Genomic DNA, 17,385 nt, shown 5'->3' with positions numbered 1-17,385 from the left:
ACCTCCCCTGATAATAAGCCCAATCGGGCTTTTGAGGGCATGCACTAAAATAAGCCCCTCCCCAAAATAAGCCCTCCCCGAAAATATTTAACCACATGCACAGCTGGTCCCCGCCCTTTCCTCTGGTTAGGGTTAGGGAGACAGAGCTGGAAATCAGCTAAGATGGCAAGAGGAGCCCCCATCTTGTTCCATGCACCCCAAAATAATAAGACCTTCCCGAAAATAAGGCCAAGCGCTTATTTCGGGCTTCAAAAAAATATAAGACAGGGTCTTATTTTCAGGGAAACACAATAATAGAAATATCAACATAGAAATAGGAAAAGTGTAGAATAGGTGGTACCTGGCTCAATACTAGTAACTGTGAGAGGGATCTTGGAGTGCTAGTGGACAATCACTTAAAATATGAGCCAGCCGTGTGCTGCAACTGCCAAAAAAGCCAATGCAATCCTAGGCTGCATTAACAGAGGGATAGAATCAAGATCGCGTGAAGTGTTAATATCACTTCATTGTTGTAACCTAGGCTCCCTAAGTCATTAAAACATACGAGTAGTCCAAAAATCTCTTTAATTTTAACAGCTGTGAATTATGTTCATTCACAGCTGAGTCCCAATTAGTTGCAAAAAGTTCTTCAGGAGAAGTCCTTCAGGATAATCACCAACCTTTATCTCCCTTGACACTCTGCCAAAGACCTACTTGGCAAAGCCACATGGAGTCCAGAATCAAACAGAGATGCTGACTGGGAACAGAATTAACAACGTTGCTTTCCTGCAAAGGGCCCATATGCCTTTGCTCCTCTTTTAAGCCTAATGGGAGGGGCCAATCATCTCCAGGCCTTACTCCTGAGTCGTCCCTTTTGTTTTAACTGTTCTTGCCTTCTGGCAGCTCTGGGCATGCATGCACTAGGAACAGGCTCCTCCTGTTCCTCTGCCTCTCTGCTGTGCGACTCTGGAGGCTCCGGAGTCTGCGAATAACTCCCAGATGGCCCTGGCCCCATCTCTGCCTCTGACACAGAGCCCTCATCCGAGCCTTCCCCAGATTCCAGGACTGGCCCATGTTCCTCCCCAGCCTCCTCACTGTCTAACTTTGCTGCCAGCTCTGCAGGCTGCTGGCGGACCACAACATTTATAATGCTTTGATAAGGCCACACTTGGAATACTGCATCCAGTTTTGGTCACCACAAAATGAAAAAGACATTGAGACTCTAGAAACTAGAGTGCAGAGAAGAGTAACAAAGATGATTAGGGGGCTGGAGGCTACAACATATGAAGAATGGTTGCAGGAATTGAGTAGTCTGGTGAAAAGAAGGACATGGGGTGACATGTTAGCAGTCTTCCAATATTTGAGGGGCTGCCACAAAGAAGAGGGAGTCAATTCTATTCTCCAAAGCACCTGAAGGCAGGACAAGAAGAAAGGGGTGGAAACTAATCAAAGAGGTAAGCAACCTAGAACAGTGATGGCTAACCTTTTTGCCATCGCATGCCAGGAAGGGGGGGGCGGGGGAGGTTTGCGCGCGCACGTGCCCACACCCATAATTCTGTGTGCTTTAGACTCCTAGAGAGGCTCTGGAGGCTGGGGACAGCAAGAAAATCACTTCCTGTCCAACCGGAAATTGGGAAACGGGCCATTTTGGGCCTCCGGAGGACCTCCGAGGGGGTGGAGAAGGCTGTTTTTGCCCTCCCCAGATGCATAGAGAGGATCTGGAGCCAGGTGAGAAAGAAAAATGGGCCTTTCGCCCCCCGCCCCCGGCCCTCCGGAGGCAGGAAACAGCCTGTTTTCCTACTTTTGGTGGGCCCAGAAGGCCTGAAAATCAGCTGGCTGGTGCACGCATGGCGCTGGAGCTGAGCTGGCGTGCCAGGTGACATGTCTCTGCATGCCACCTGTGACACACGTGCCATATGTTTGCCATCACAGACCTAGAACTACTAAGGAGAGATTTCCTGACTGTGACAACAATTAATCAGTGGAACAGCTTGCCTCCAGAAGTTATGGATGTTCCAACACTGGACTTTTTAAAGAAGAGATTGGACAACCATTTGTCTGAAATTGTATAGCATTGCCTGTTTGAGCAGGGGGTTGGACTAGAAGACTTCCAAGGTCCCTTCCAACTCTATTATATTCTTCCACTCCTCTAAACTCACCCCAGGAGCCCCCCTCCTGCAAATGTCCTTTCTGGATGTAGTTGCTAATGGATCAGACAAAAAGAACGTGTTTGTGATGGGCTCTTCATAAAGCTTTGATTACAGAAAGGATTCTGTTAATCTTTTCAGAGTGCTGCTCGCAAGACTATTAATACCACTTAACATCCCGCAGAGAGAAACTAATCTCTAAATCCGTTTCTAAGCTGCGGCAACTTTACGGTGTGGGGACTTCAACTCCCAGAATTCCCCAGCCAACCAGCCAGCCTGCCCCAGCAACCCCTGCTAGCTGGGGAATTCTGGGAATTGCAGTTCACATATCTTAATTTTATCAAGGTTGAGAAATCCTAGGGCGGAGAGAGAAAGATGATATCTCTTGCTAAAGATTTAGCTTTTCACACCTGTGGGAAGCCCCCGCCCCACCCCCTCCTAGAAAAACAAAATATTTTGGGAAATATTAAAAAGGCAGAATATTATATTTCCCTAAAGGAGAAATGGAGCAACATGCTCTTAAAGACAGAAAGCAGCCCCAAGTCTCTCATAATAGCCCACAGCAGATGCCAGCATTTAAGAGATTAAAGATCTTATTGAAAGAGGAAGACAACTATCTAGATGGCTCTATTCATAAGCAAAGCAAACACTGCAAGCAGAAATCCATTCAAGACAGGATATTTCGAAACTCTTTTCAGCAGAGCTAACAAAGGCAGAATGGTAGGATTATTAGAACAAGCAGCCCCTCACCCAAGATCCAACACAACACAGGACGAAAGCCATTAAGCTACAATAGGAATTGCCCAACACCCTTTCAAAACACAAGTCCCTTCATTGCACCACCCCCAAAACAGTTCCAACTTCAAAGTCACAGCAACCTGTAAAGATCCATTCACTCCTTTAACCATTGGTTCAGCTCAGTGATGGGTTTCAAAAATTTTAACTACTGGTTCTGTGGGCGTGGCTTGGTGGGCATGGCAGGGGAAGGATATTGCAAAATCTCCATTCCCACCCCACTCCAGGGGAAGGATACTGCAAAATCTCTATTCCCTCCCCTCCTGGGGGAAGGATATTGCAAAATCTCCATTCCCTCCCCACTCTGGGGCCAGCCAGAGGTGGTATTTGCCGGTTCTCCGAACTACTCAAAATTTCTGCTACCAGTTCTCCAGAACTGGTCAGAACCTGCTGGATTTTACCCCTGCTTGGAAGGTGTGGCATGGCTTGGTGGGTGTGGCATGGGAAGGATACTGTAAAGTCTCCATTCCCACCTTACTCCAGGGGAAGGATACTGTAAAATCTCCATTCCCTCCCCACTCCAGGGGAAGGTTACTGCAAAATCCCCATTTCCTCCCGATCAGCTGGACCTCAGGAGGCAGAGAATAGCTGGGGCCAGGGCCAGTCAGAATTTTTACTACCGGTTCTCCAAACTACTCAAAATTTCCGCTACCAGTTCTCCAGAACTGGTCAGAACCTGCTGAAACCCATCTCTGGTTCAGTTGACCCAGAACTGCACCCTGTCTTTGTGGTTCTGTTCAATAAACCATCTTTCCAATCAGTCTCCATGTTGTTCCCAGCTTCTTTCTCCTGGCTTGGAAACTGAATCAGATTCCTTCCAACACCCAGCACTGTTTCAGAGGAAAGAATGAAGAAAAAAGGAGAAGAAAGGGTTTCTCTTCATTTCTGGAGAAAAGCTTTTGCAGGAGAAGAAGGGCTTTTGCCAAAGGACAGGCTGACCAGCCCCAAAGTTGACTTGGGCTATGAAAGGGAGTTGAATCATACTTTGGATGTGATCACAGCTCTTTCTGTGGCAGCTGTATTCTCGGCCAGAGACATGCTGGCTTGACTGCCTAGTTCAGGACAAATATTTCTCTACAACTGGATCTTTCTCTCTAAGTGGGTCAGATGCAAAGGAGGAGATTTCTTTGTGTGTCTTGGACAGGCATTGGGAAGGAGTGGCTCTCCAGACAACCAGGCAGAAACTGGTGGTGCTGGAGGGAGCTGCGAGTTGAATAGGAAGAATAAAAAGTTTCCCCGTGGCCAAATCAGTTCTCGGTTTGGATTCTTTCCTCGGAAACCCCAAAACCAGAAGCGCATCTAGAGGAAGTTTTTGTGGGGTGCTGCACATGCAATCTCCCCTCTCACACTTTTTTGTGCAATGCCCCAAATCTTCCAAGATGACTCTGCCAAACGTTTGCTTCACCTAATACCCAAGGTTGCAGTTTTGCACAAGGAAACTTTAGATCCCCGTCACCTTTGAGTCCGCAGCGGTTTGCTACTGCCAGGATTTCTTTGTTTGTGTGTTTTGTACTTCCCGATCCAGGCTATCGTCTTGGGATTTCAATTTCCCAAAATGATTGGTTTCCCATCCAACAATTATACAGCTCTTTAACCCTGTATGTATTTTTTCCAAGAGCAAAATTCCACAAAGTAAATTTGAGGGGGGGGAAATAAATAAAAGCATGCATTAAGTCTCTGTTAGGTACAGTTCGTCTTCTTGGCATTTAAAAAGTGCTTCCCCTTCAGGCTTCAAATTCTGGTTCTGCCCTTAGCATCACTGCAGTACCTTTCCAACTCCTGGAACAGAGAGAGAGGAGGGGGAAGGAGGAAGAGGGAGGAGGAGGAGGAGAAGGAGAGGGGATAAGAGGGGGAAGAAGGGAGAAGAAAGAGAAGAGGGGAAGAAGGGGGAAAGGGGAAAAAAGGAATAGGAGGAGGGGGTGGGAGAAGGGGAGAAGGGGAAGAGGGGAGAGGAGGGAGGAAGAGGAGGAGAAGAAGAAGAGGAAGAAGAAGAAGAAGAGGAGGGGAGGAGGAGGGGAGGAGGAGGAGGAGGAGGAGGAGGAGAAGGAGGAGGAGGAGGAGGAGGAGGAGGACAGAATTCTTTATTGGCCAAGTGTGATTGGACACACAAGGAATTTGTCTTGGTGTATAAGCTCTCAGTGTACGTAAAAGAAAAGATACATTCGTCAAGAATCATAAGGTACAACACTTAATGATAGTCATAGGGAACAAATAGGCAATCAAATCATATTAGGAAACAGTCAATATAGATCGTAAGAATACCAGCAACAAGGTTACAGTCATACAGTCATAAGTGGGAGGAGATGGGTGATAGGAACAATGAGAAGATTAATAGCAATGCAGACTTAGTAACTACTTTGACAGTGTTGAGAGGAGGAGAAGGAGAAGGAGGAGAAGGAGAAGGAGAAGGAGAAAGAGAAGAAGAAGGGGAGGAGGAGGAGGAGGAGAGGAGGAGGAGGAGGAAAAAGAAGGAGGAGGAGGAGGAGGAGGAGGAGGAAGAAGAAGAAGGAGAAGAAGGAGAAGAAGAAGAAGAAGAAGAAGAAGAAGAAGAAGAAGAAGAAGAAGAAGAAGAAGAAGAAGAAGAAGAAGAAGAGGTGTCCCTTTCTGCAACCATATGCAACGTTTTCCTCGCGTGCTATTTTTGCCAACCATTTTCCTTGAAATGGCATAATGGACCGTTTTACTCTATGGAGCCAGGCTTTTTCCTAATACGCTTCATTGCTGCTGCTATTCTTGTTTCTATAACTATGATGGCCATTAGTGAACCCTATTGCTAAATTCAAAAAAAAAATGTGCAAAGTTAGAATAACAAGAACATTAGTACAAGTTTTGATTCTACATTGTGAAGTTTGTGCTCAAGTGCAAACTAAACAAATTTCTCTGCGCTCTTATATCACCCCAAAAGCCTCCTTTTCAAAGAATTCAGACAAGGCAATATTTATGGGGTTTATTTAGGACAGCGCTGGCTGGGGGATTCTGGGAGTTGAAGTCCACCCATCTTCAAGCTTCCAAGGTTGAGAAACACTGATTTAGGCCAATACAAGTAGTCCTCAATTTACAATCACACTTGAGCCCAAAATTTATGTTGCTAAGCGAGACATTTTACATTTTACAGCCGTTAAGTGAATCATTGCAGTTATTGAGTTAGTAACAGGTTGTAAAATGAGTCTGGCTTCCCCATTGACTTTGCTTGTCAGAAAGTCCCAAAAGGAGATCACACAACCCAGGAACGTTGCAACGGTCATAAAAAAAAGAATCCATCCTGTGCCTAGAATGGGATGCTGCAAGGGTCGTAAGTGTGAAAAACGGTCGTAAGTCACTTTTTTTCAGTGATGTTGTAACTTTGAACCGTCACTAAACAAACTGTTGTAACTCAAGGACTATCAGTAGTCGATTCTGGAGAAATGGACATAAGATGAATTAAATGAAATGAAGAATTAGAAGAAAGAAATATCTTTAACAGATTAACAGAGTTGGAAGCAGGGGTGGATTGCCCCCGGTTCGGACCGGTTCTATAGAACCGGTAGTAAAACCGGCGGGAGGCTCTGCCCACCGAACCCCGACGTCATCAGAACGCTTCTGGGCATGCGCAGAAGAGCGCGGCCCCGTTGCAAACCAGTAGCAAAGGTAAGTAGAACCCACCCCTGGTTGGAAGGGACCTTGTAGTCATCTAGTCCAGCCCCCAGTCCAAGCAGGAGACCCTACACCATTTCTGACAGATGGCAGTCCAGTCTCTTCTTGAAAGCTTCCAGTGATGAAGCTCCCACAACTTCTGAAGGCAACTTCTGTCCCATGGGTTGATTGCTCTCACTATTAAAAAATTTCTCCTTATTTCCAGGTTGAATCTTAACCCTTTTAAACTCCTTTCTCTGGAGTTCTGAATTTTCTCTGCAAAGTCTTTAAGGGATGCTTGTTCCCCCCACCCCACCCCGATAGAGTTTATTTCTCATTTCAGGTCAAAGGGGAAAAAAACTTAAAGAGTAGCGTTAAAGGAGAAGTTTTAAAGGGTAAAGGGTAAAAGGAGAAACAGCAGACCAGGTAAAAGCATGATCAACCTCCACCTTCTAATCATTCTTGCTTATTTTACTTCTTCCTTCCTCTCCCTCATTAATCAAAAAAATGTGAGATGAAACATTTGTGTTTCCTTTACTGCACTAGAAACATGACGTCCCAGCTTGGTGACAAGTTGTGTGCTACCAATTTTGCACAACAACATGCCCTGGGGATGTGCAGGATCGATGGGCCTTTTTTTTTTTTTTTTATTGAAAAGTTTTATGAAAAGTACAAACATTTTCACCCCCCCTTCCCCCCTCAACCCCCCTCCCCTTCCCACCCTCCCTTCCCCTCCCTCCCCCCACCCCCCTCCCTAGACTTCCCAGAACGAACACAGGGTATAGCATTCACAAACCAAGAACTAAAATGTGCTAACAAATTATTACATTTCATGTTCTCCCTAGGTCCTTAACTCCTTATAACTCAGAAAAAACAAACATAAACTACTTAATATTATTTCATTCATCGATGGGCCTCTTGTGTTACCCTACCAGAGGGATTGGCAGCATGAGTCAAAAAAGTCAAGATGGCAGTTTGGATTGCACAATCCAAAGCCTTGCCTCTTTTTTTAACATGTGCAAGGAGTGGCTCGGTATTTGTGCAGTCAAAACATTCATCTTGACTTTTTTGACCCAAACACACATTGTCAGATCTGCCACCTACAGCTTCTACGTTTTGCTGGCATCCTGTCCTAAAATGCAAGGTAGGGGGAGAAGGGGCAAGGGAATGTAGAGTAGTAGTGACGGGAAGGTAAGGATAAAAGGGGAGAGGGGGAGGCAGTGGTGGGATTCAGCCGGTTCTCTCAGGATCACGCAAACCGGTAGCGACAACTATGGGAGGCTCCGCCCTCCCACCCGGACGTAATGCGTGATTACTGCACGACTACTACAGAAGGCCATGCGCATGCCCAGAGGTGGTGCATGTGAGCGAAACGAGCGCACACGCTCACATTTGCAAACCGGTAGGGAAGGTAAGTGTTGTGATCTAGGCCCAAGTAGGTAGTATTTGATGCAAACAGTTCCAAAACAAACAGACTTTATTAGAACAGCTGAGAATTAACTCATTCTCAGCGTAGTCCAAACTAAATCAAAACAAATTCTTCATAACACAAATTCTTCAGTCTAATCACCAACCTTGGTGTAATTAGGCAAACTGCCAAAGGCTTCTCTCGGCAAAAGTTCAGAAGCAGAAGACGCCGACAAGAGATAAGTGCAGCAAGACAAGAACAAATCTATCAATGTTGTTTTCTGGCAAAGAGGCCAAGAGCCGTTGCTGGTCTTTTAAGCCTTATGGGAGGGGCCAATCATCTCTTGGCCCTACTCCCGAGTCGTCCTCTCGGCTTTATCTGCTCCTGCCTTCTGGCATACATGCACTAGGAACAGGCTCCTCCTGTTCCTCTGCCTCTCTACTATCAGCCTCTGGAGGCTCCGGAGTCCGCACATCACTCTCCAATGGCCCTGGCCCCATCTCTGCTTCCAACACAGAGCCCTCATCCAGGCCTTCCCCAGCCTAAAGGACTGGCCCCTGTTCTTCCTCAGCCTCCTCACTGTCCGACTCCGCTGCCAGCTCCACAGGCTGCTGGCGGACTACAACAGTAAGTGAATCCCGCCACTGGGGGGAGGGGGACAGCCTTGATGGAATCCAGAGGTGCCAAGCCTGGAATACACCAGTCTTCTTCAAGGACACCTGGCCTAAGAAAGGAATGGCGCCAACAACCAAGCCGCTCCCAAAACATCTGGTTGGCCTGCTATTGGACAATGACGAACTGGTCAAGGGGGAAGAACCAAGGAAAGGGGAAAATTGTAACCTTTGCATGGGAATATTCAGATCTAGCCTATCTTTCACTGCAACCACTTAACCTTAGTAAAAGAACCTATCATTCCAACCAAATGGAGTCCAGGGTCTTTCTTCCCTAAGGACGTACTCATGGACATCTGACCACCATTGAAGGTAGTTGAGCCAGCTCAAGAAGAGAACAGGTCCATGTTGAACTCTCTCCCAGAGATGCAGCTCTCTAAGCGCTGAGCTTTCAAAGCAAAACCAGCTGAGCTGATTATCTCATACCACACAAATGTCTTGGAACCAGCTTCCCTTTCCTTGCTTATCTATCCAGGGATCTGACATCTTTTTTTTTTCCAGTTTAAAAGCTCCTTTTTCTTCTCCTTCCTCCCTACTCAGGATAGCCTTACAAATATAACAGTAACAGAGTTGGAAGGGACTTTGGAGGTCATCTAGTCCAACCCCCTGCTCACGCAGGAGACCTATACTAGGGATTCGAACCGCCGAACGATCGATAAGCTCAGCATCTTAGCCACTGAGCCACCTAGGCAGGCTTTTGTACTCTTTTGTGAGTTTGATGATCCGAGAATTTTCTGGTCCGTTTAGGGAGCTGAGCCCTGCCATTTGTCTAGTCATCGTCATCATAGAATAACAGAGTTGGAAGGGACCTTGGAGGTCTTCTAATCCAACCCCCTGCTCAAGTGGGAGAACCCTATACCATTTCAGGCAAGTGACTGTCCAGTCTCTTCTTGAAAACCACCAGTGATGGAGCAGCCACAACTTCTGAAGGCAAAGCTGTTCCACTGGTTGAGTGTTCTCATTGTTAGGAAGTTTCTCCTTAGTTCTAGGTTGCTTCTCTCCTTGCTTAGCTTCCATCCATTGCTTCTCTTCTTGCTTTCTGATGCTTTGGAAAATAGGTTGACCCCCACTTCTTTGCAGGGGTCCCTCAAATATTGGAACATTGCTATCATGTCTCCCCTAGTCCTTCTTTTCACTAGACTGGGCATACCCAAATCTGCAAGCAAAGGAAATATTAAGTCTCCAAAGGAAACACTGGGTGTCACAATTCAACTGTCAATCACACAGAGAGACTTTCCTGGTGTGTGCTGATATTCCTCCAAATGTCCTTCCTTGCTGGTTTTGGCTCTGAAGAAATGATAGAAGAAACCCAGTCTCAGTTGACCAGATGGTGTAAAGCAATGGAAAGAACCTGGAACTCCTTCTGGAAAAAATAGATTTTTCTGAATCCAAACCCTATGCTGTGCTGGTGAAGCACGTCATCGTGAGCAAAGTTTCCACAAAATTTTTTGAAAGTCTACAGCTGGAAGTGGTCTTGCCAGCCACCAGCAAAATTTGGATCCTTGAGTGAACATTGACTCAAGGAGGGAATCAGAGAAGAGCAATTGGAGCAGCTGGTCTCCTTTTAAGAGTTCTCTTGGGTAGATTCCTTTCTGCAGGCTCCAATCTGGGCCAGTCACCGGGATCAGAGATTTAGTCTTCTGAGCTTTCACACTTGTGCTGGAGCCCAGTTCTCAGGGAATTTCTCTCTAGCACTTCCTCTTCTGACCTAGGCTTCCCAAGCGCATGAAGCCGACTCCTCGTCCCAATAAAACCCCTTTTATTTAGGTTAAAGGGAAATTCCTCTCCAGCAAAGTCTTTCCGGCAAACCGTCTTTCATGAGATTTCGCAACTACAGACCTTTATCAGGCTTGGAGAGTTGCCAGGCCAATATCTTCCAAACGCCAGGCTGTAACAGCAGCAATTATTTGGCAAGAAGTCAGGAACAGATCTTCACCCTCATGAATTGAACTAATTGTCTTCTGCAAACTCCCCTCCCCTTCACTCCTCTTTATTCCCTATGGGAGGGGCCATTCACCATCCACCTGTGGCTTTACTCCTGAGTCGGCCCTTGTTCCTTAGCCGTTCCCTTCTCCTGGCATGCGCACAATAGGAACAGGCTCCAGCTGTTCTTCAGCCCCACTGATATCCAGGCAGCTGATAACTGTTAGATGGCCCTGACCCCATCTCTGCCTCTGAAGACATTAGAGCCTTGCCCAGACTCCAGGACTGGCCCATGTTCCTCCCCAAGCTCCTCACTGTCTGAGTCTGCCACCAGCTCAACAGTTCCCATCACATACTCAGCTAGAGAGAAGTTCCCTGAGGATGGGCTCCAGCACAAGTCCGAAAAGTCAGAAGACAAAATTTCAGGTCCTGGGGACAAACCTGGATTGGCTCCTGCAACCTTATCCTGGGTCTCCTAAATTTGCCTTCATTCCTGAGATTCCTTCCTCTCTCATAAAATCTCAAAAGCCGGATAGGATTGGGGGGGGGTAGTTGTTTGCAGATGGTTCTGAGCACCAACAGTTGGTACATCTTTTCATGGCCTGAGGAAGATTTTTGGAAGGAAGACCACTAGAAAAAACTGAAAGGATCACGTACCTCAGTTCTAATTTACATGAAAGCTGGGACATGATCAGTGAAGTAAAGACAAGGATAGAGAAAACTCGAACAGCATTCTTCAAAATGAAAAAGGTCTTCTGCAGTCCCGACATAAGCCTAAGGTTGAAAATCAGGCTTGTCAGATGTTACATCTTTTCTATCCTGTTCTACAGAGGGGAGAGCTGGTCTCTGACAGAAAGCCACTTGAAGAGACTAGAAGCATTTGAAATGTGGATTTACAGGCGGCTGTTATGTATAAACTGGGTTAACAAACTCACAAATGAGGAGGTGATAAGATACCTGGGAAAGCAAAGGGAAATAATCAAAACCATCAAAAAGCGAAAGTTAGAATATTTTGGGCATGTGATGCGACACCCAGAAAAATACAGCATCTTTCACTTAATCCTCCAGGGAAAGATTGAAGGCAAACGAGGTCCAGGCTTCAAAATCTAAGGGACCAGTTTGGACAAAACTCAGCAGCACTTTTTTTGTGCGGCTGCTGATCAAAATAGGATTGCCAACATGATCACCAACATCCGATGACGGATATGGCACAAGAAGAAGAAGGAAGATTATGACCAAAAGGTTCATTTGAATATTTCCCAGACAGAGAGTAATCCAGAAATAGAGGCAAAACCTGGAATAGAGAAATCATTCTTACTCTTTTATTTGATGGGATTAGATTTGCTGCCATGAGTGAAAACACTTTTAGTACTAAATTATATTTTGGATGGGTCCCTCTTTTCATCTGCCTTGGAGAACATCTGCCACAGGAACAGAGGAATTAAGGAGAAGGTCCTCCGTGCAGCATGAGCCATCAATAGAATTTAAACCACACAACAATGGCTAAGACAGTCAAATCAGCTTGAGGTCAATATTTGCTGTCCTACCTTATCCTTGGAATAGTCAGTCTTCAAGGTGGCTTGACTGCAACAGAGAAGTGGTTTCATCTCTAAAACTTATTTGCTTGCACCTTTCCATCACATTTATACTCATTGTTCATGACATTGTTGTGGTCCATCGGAGGCCTGCGCAGCTGGCAGCAGAGTCGGACAGTGAGGAGGCTGGGGAGGAACATGGGCCAGTCCTGGAGTATGCGGAAGGCTCAGACGAGGGCTCTGTGTCGGAGGAAGAGAAAGGGCCAATGGGGAAGGTACATGCTGCCTCCGGAGCCTCCAGAGTCGGACCTCAGCGAGACAGAGGAACAGGGAGAGCCTGTTCCCAGTGCGCGCATGTGCAGAGCTGCCTAAGGCAAGAACAGCTAAAACAAAAAGGACAACTCGGGAGTAGGGCTTGGAGATGATTGGCCCTTCCCATAAGACTTAAAAGAGGAGCAAAGGCACGTGGGCCTTTGCAGGAAGCAACATTGTTAGTTCTGTGCAGTTTAAAGCCTGAAGCTCTGTTTGATTCTGGACTCCATGTGGCTTTGCCAATAAGGTCTTTGGCAGCGTGTCAAGGGAGATAAAGGTGGGTGATTATCCTGAAGGACTTCTCCCGAAGGACTCTTTATAACTAATTTGGACTCATCTGTGAATGAACAGAATTCACAGCTGTTGCAATCAAAGAGGTTTTTGGGACTACTCGTGTGTTTTAATGACTCAGGAAGCCTAGGTCAGAAGATATATGCTGTAGAGCTGTTAGTACATACAGCATTGTGGATATGCCCTTTATCACTTTTTTTTAACATTTTATTTATACATTTTCTCTTTACATACATAATTGCTTTATGAACAGCATATTGTCTGGATCAATTTGCTTACATAATAATACTTTTTCAGTTCCTAATTTCTACCTCTATTATCCATCCATTGGTAAAACAAGTCCCATGTTTGAAAATATTCTGTATCTTCTTTTTCTTTTATCTTTAATGTCAATCTGTCCATTTCTGTGCAATCTAGTATTTTTTAATTACATCTTCTTCTGTAGGTATTTCTTCATTTTTCCAGTGCTGTGCAAATACAATTCTTGTTGCTGTCAAAACATGTAATATTAAATATATATTCCCTTTATCACACTTACCTGATACTATACCTTAGAGAAATATTTCTGGCTTATAAACTATATGCTGCTTTAACATTTTTTCTAGCTATGTATGTATTTTTAAAAGGTACACAAAGAAATGGAAGGTGCAGCTGATAATTCCTGAGAAGATTTGAGATTTATTTTTACACTAAAATTCAAATTTTATTGAAAACGGAGTCTTTACTCTCCCACTGGAAGGTTTGTAAAACCACCGCAGAGTTTTACATTTCAAAAACTACTTATCAGGCAAAATGGAAGAAGAGAAATTATGCCTCATTTTCAAACCATGTTTGCACTCTCTCAGAAGAAGAACAGACATGGAAAGTAGCTTTTATCAGACAAAAGACCTTGTTAGCTTGTGATAAGAGAAAATATTCCTCTACTGTACGTGACAGTGGGAACACATGAATATGCAGCATTTTCCAATTTTGTCCCCGGTGTATTCCTGTGCTTAGTCTTCCTGAATAAATTCACTTCAGTATCAGTGGTGCAAGTTGCAGACTGCCTCATAAAACTGAAAAAAAAATGTTGATCTCATTGGACAAAGTTGTCAATCAATTAGAATAGAGCTGGTGGACCTTGGAGGTCTTCTAGTCCAACTCCCTACTCAAGCAGGAGGACTTCAAGATCCCTCTCGTAGCTACTGTTACTAAGCCAAGCTTCACCTATTCCCAAGATGGAGAACCTGTGGCACGCGGAGCCATATCGGTGGGCACGCAAGTTCAGCTCTGGCGCAGATGCGTGCTCTGGCCAGCTGATTTTCAGGCCTTCTGGGCCCACTGGAAGTTGGCAAACAGGCCGTTTCTGGCCTCCGGAGGGCCTCTGGTGGGGGGGGAGGCCGTTTTCACCCTCCCCAGTCTCCTAGAAAGGCTCTTGAGCCTGGGGAGGGCAAAAAACGGGCCTGCCGGGCCCACCGGGCCGTCATGTGCCAAAAGCAGGGGAACCGTGGGGGGGTCACGCACACATGCGCGGGGGCGGGTTGCATAGAATTATGGGTGTGGGCACACGCGCGCGTGACACACACACACTCCGCGCGCTCCCCCCACTTTTGGCACGCGATAGCAAAAAGGTTAGACATCACTGACCTATTCTATACCTTTACTGTACATTTGGGGTTTTTTGCCCAGGTGTAAAACCTTACTTTTCTCACCATTAAATTTCGTTTTGTTAGATAGGGCCCAGCGTTCAAGTCTGTGTTCAAACTGATTTACCGCGCACCAAAAATAAGAGTGCATGCGGCTTGCGTGCATGCTTAGAAAACATGGCTAAATAGGATGGCATAGCACCAGGCATGGGTGGGTGGGCCCACCTGCAGGCCACCCGCAGGTCGCCGCTACCAGTTCGCCGAAACCTGTCCGAACCGGCTGAATACCACCACTGGTTGAGATCCACCTGGATCTTGAGCCTGTCATCTGAGGTGTTAGCTATTCCTGCCAGCTTGGCGTCATCTGCAAATCTGATGAGTTCCCCTTCTATTCTCTCATCTAAATCATTTTAGATTTTAGATTTAGATTTACAGCAGGCCACTATAGATTCGGCCCGGTTGCTGAGAGCCTGACCTGCAGTCACATGATCATGGGGGAAGCGGCTGTCAGAACTTCGAATTGGGGTGACAAGTATCCTCAGGAAAGTCTGCCATAATGTTTAATGGCTGATAAGTGACTATCTGTAATAAATCTAGTTCATTCTTTTTTTTTTTAAGATGGAGGAGGGGGCAGGAAGCCTGGTGTAGGAAGTTAGCACCCACCCCTCTCCTAGAAGAATAAAATATTCTAAGAAATATTAAAAAGGCAGAATATTATACCTCTGTTGCAATATTTTCAGGATCAGACTCAATAAAGATAATAGGAGTTAGAGCTTTAAATATATTTCTTTTTAATTATGATAGGCATTCTATATTCACTGAATATTCAAGGTAGAAGCAACGAGAATGGTGAGGGTGGCTCCTTATATATACAAGGGGTGGAGCTAGGAATGGGAGTGGTAAGTTATGAATACATTAAAGTCCAAAGAATAAGTTAACCTCTGATGTTCCATATATACATTATTTACACATTGGAGAATAAGGCATTTACATCTGACAAATCCCCCTCTAAATGCCGGTTCGTTACACAACACCAATTACATTCTGATTCAGGACAATATAATACATATAATTTAGAAGTTAAATATTTATGTTGTTTAGAAGGTAAGGGTTTTGTTAATATGTCAGCTAATTGTTCAGAAGTATCGCAATGTATTGCTTTAATGAATCCGTCTTGAGACAGTTGTCTCACATGCTTAAACTTTATATCAATATGCCTGGACCTTTGTCCAATTGCATCGGATCTGGATATTTCAATGGCCGCTTTATTGTCTTCATGCATAATAAATGGTAAGGTGGGTTTCCTCCAAACATCAGTGATCAGATCATTGAACCATACAAGGTTATTTGCAGCCTTGGACAAACAAACATATTCCGCTTCTGTAGTAGAAGTGGCTACTAGTTCTTGTTTACCAGTATACCAGTAAACTGGACAATCATTCAATAGAAAAACATAACCAGAAGTACTCTTTCTGCATGATGTATCACCAGCCCAATCTGCATCAGCATAACAAGTAATTTTTGGTTCTCTGTCATTATTGGGTTCCAACATTAAACAAAAATCTAATGTACCCTTCAGATATCTTAGAATTCTTTTGACAGCTTCCCAATGATACAAGGTTGGTTTACTAACATATCTTGACAATAGATTGAGAGGTAATGCAATATCTGGCCTAGTCCAATTAGATATATAAAGGAGTGAACCTATAACTGATCTGTAAAATGTGTTGTCTTTAAACTCAGGGGAAGATTCATCAGTGTTTCTAAGAAAATCAGTTTGCATAGGGGTGTCACAGGTTTTAGCATTATTTAAGTTACATTTGTTTAGGAGTTCGATGATTTTATCTTTCTGTGTAAGTTTGAATCCCCTTTTAGTTTTGTTAATTTGCACACCAAGGTATTTATTCACTTTACCCAGAGATTTCAGTGAGAAGTGTTCATTTAACTTATTTACAAAGATTTCCCTGCTCTCTTTATGCTTTCCAATGTATAAAATATCGTCCACGTAAATTAATACAAATTCAATATGATCATTACTCTTTTTTACGAAGAAACAGTTATCAGCAGTGGTGGCGTTGAAATCCATGGTCTTAAGTACTTTTACCAAGCAATCGTACCATCTTTTGCCGGATTGCTTTAATCCGTACAGACTCTTATTTAATAACCAAATTTCGTTCTTATTAGTGTATTGACTGTGTGGTGCTCTTACATATATTTCCTTATCTAATTTTGCATGTAAGTATGCGGTCTGTATGTCATATTGGAATACGTCCAGATTGAGTGCAGATGCTACTACAAGGGCTGTTTTGACACTCTCTGTTCTCACTGTGGGTGAATATGTATCAGTATAGTCTTCTGGATATTTTTGTGCATAGCCTTGTGCAACTAGTCTAGCCTTGTATAAGGTATTGCCTCCTTCTAAGTTCTTAATTTTATAAATCCACCTGGTACCTATAATTGTTTTATCCTTAGGTGCGATCGCAGGTGTGAATACATTTAATCCTTGTAAACTTTCCATCTCTTTTTCCATAGCTAGTTCCCATTTTTCTCTTTCTTCATGTGGAAGTTTCAATACTTCTTCATATGTATTAGGTGTTATTTGTTCTCCATTCATATGCATTATGTAATCTTTGTATTTATTTGGTATTTGGTTTCTATTGTTTCTAATAGTTCTTTCAGGCTTGCTATGGTTATCATGCAAATATCTAGCTTCCTTTTTTGTTAATGTGTCTGTCTTTATTTTATGCTGACTATTAGTCCAAGTTTTGGTTTTGTTTTTACTTTTGTTAATATTTTGATTTTCTGTTGTTCCTTCCTCGCAAGATATCGTATCTTTACATTTATTAGGAAATATTTCATTAAGGTGCAATTTTGACCAATTGGCCTGTTCATGGAACACAGCTGTTCTGGATACTATAAATTTGTTATTACTATCAATAAATCTGTACCCTTTGGTTCCAGTTTCGTATCCCATGAATCTTAATCTCCTGGATACGTTTTCTCCCTTTCTCCTCAATTGTTTAGGTATGTGTACGTCTGCAGTGACTCCAAATATGTGCATGTGTGATAATTTGGGTTTTCTATTGT

The sequence above is a fragment of the Pantherophis guttatus genome, chromosome 14 (assembly GCF_059756535.1).
Source record: "Pantherophis guttatus breed Tessera chromosome 14, ASM5975653v1, whole genome shotgun sequence".
Classification (NCBI taxonomy): Eukaryota; Metazoa; Chordata; class Lepidosauria; order Squamata; family Colubridae; genus Pantherophis; species Pantherophis guttatus.
The sequence above is the reverse complement of the archived record's forward strand: the minus strand, read 5'-3'. Positions refer to the sequence as shown.